Source organism: Odontomachus brunneus, unplaced genomic scaffold (genome assembly GCF_010583005.1).
Source record: "Odontomachus brunneus isolate Ranch 3 - 2012 unplaced genomic scaffold, Obru_v1 Obru_scaffold_187, whole genome shotgun sequence".
NCBI classification, from domain to species: domain Eukaryota; kingdom Metazoa; phylum Arthropoda; class Insecta; order Hymenoptera; family Formicidae; genus Odontomachus; species Odontomachus brunneus.
Genome location: NW_022639637.1, coordinates 380,983 through 382,528, shown reverse-complemented (window position 1 = coordinate 382,528; position 1,546 = coordinate 380,983). Strand labels below are relative to the sequence as shown.

Sequence of the window (1,546 nt, the reverse complement as noted above, 5' to 3'; positions counted from 1 at the left end):
TATATATATATATATATATATATATATATATATATATACACATACACATTTGCATTGCAAAAACCTGTTTTGTATACATACTTGTTATTGATATTTCATTACATCTATGACTGAATTCTACTAATAAACATGACTGATATTGCAACTCGCGTATCGCTTCCGTCCTAGCAATTGCGTCAAACATATATAAACTACAGCGCGCAGTATTTGTGGGCAATCTATCGAGTCAAATTATGATTTATTATGTTTCAAATATGTATAAATGTATGTTTATAATGTTGTAGGTAAAATGCTATTTAATCCGTTGAAAGTAATAATGCTGCTGTACGCAGTATTTTGAACTTTAAATTTGCCTTAAACTTATCGATGAAAGGGATGCAAAAATAAAAATAGAAACCATGTTAGAAACAATGTATGAAGATACATTTGAAATAGAAAAAGAAGAATCACTCGATTTCCAAAATTCATCCGATATAACGGAAGCAGAAATTGTAAAAAATGAAGAAGAAGAGGAAGATACATATTACGTTAAAAAAATAGGTAGAATATAAAAAAAAATAGATTTTTGAATCAATGGGGATAAAAAAGACCTCTAGAGAGCGTTAAACATAAATTCCGTAAAGTGCTACGCATACAGCAACTGCAACTACAAGTGCAGAGAAGTGGGGCATTTATGGAAAAAATGCTGAAAATTTCTTCGTATACATTACAGAAATTCCAAAACGGTCTGAAAAGAAGATCATTAAATCATGATATCGATATTGCTCGATGGGCACTTACAGCGTAATTTAGAAAATAAATTTTCTAAACAAGATTTACAGCTTCAGAGGAATGGGTAAGACGTTTTTAAAGAAGATTTATTATATTGTATCGCGGAAAGTTACTAAATTTGTTATCAAAACAGTTTTTGATAACGTACAAAATAAATCTTGCGTACACAATACGTAAATGAACATTTGTTTACGTATTGTATACGCAAGATTTTTTACAATGTAGAAAAAGAAATGAATGTCGACGACCCAATCAATCGATAATATTCGTAAACTTACCTGCAACAATTTCTTCATGAACTCCTCCTCTTTCTTCGATATTCTGATCACTTTCATCATGCTCCTGTATCGCCTCTTTTTCCTTTTCTTTCCCTGTTCCTCTATTGCCTTTTTCTTATTTGCCGCTCCAATCTTTTACCGACTACCTCACGACTCGAAAGATTGCCCGCAAATACTGCGCGCTGTAGTTTGTTTATATATTAGGTGGTAAACTTAGTTCCTGCGGTTTTTTGTTTAAAAAATTCATTTATTTCGACATCAAAAGCAAAAAATACATTAATCGAAGTATTTTCCCTCGCTAGCTATACATTTTTCCCATCTTTCGGGCAACGCGTAGATTCCGCGACGATAGAACGATTGGTCTTTTGATGCAATCCATTTGTCGATCCATTTTCGCACATCCTCGTAATTTCTGAAGTGTGTATCCACCAAGCCGTGCTTATGCCGCTTTAGCCGCAACTTATGAACCGTTGAGGTAATGCTCGAGTCGTGCCTAT

The 1,546-nt window shown here is 33.2% G+C and overlaps 1 protein-coding gene across 1 annotated transcript in view; it reads left to right on the top strand.

Annotated features, from left to right (window-relative positions):
• The window catches only part of LOC116851674 (dual oxidase), a 143,335-nt gene that overhangs the window by 61,706 nt on the left and 80,083 nt on the right, over positions 1 to 1,546 (top strand). The window lies entirely within an intron of this gene.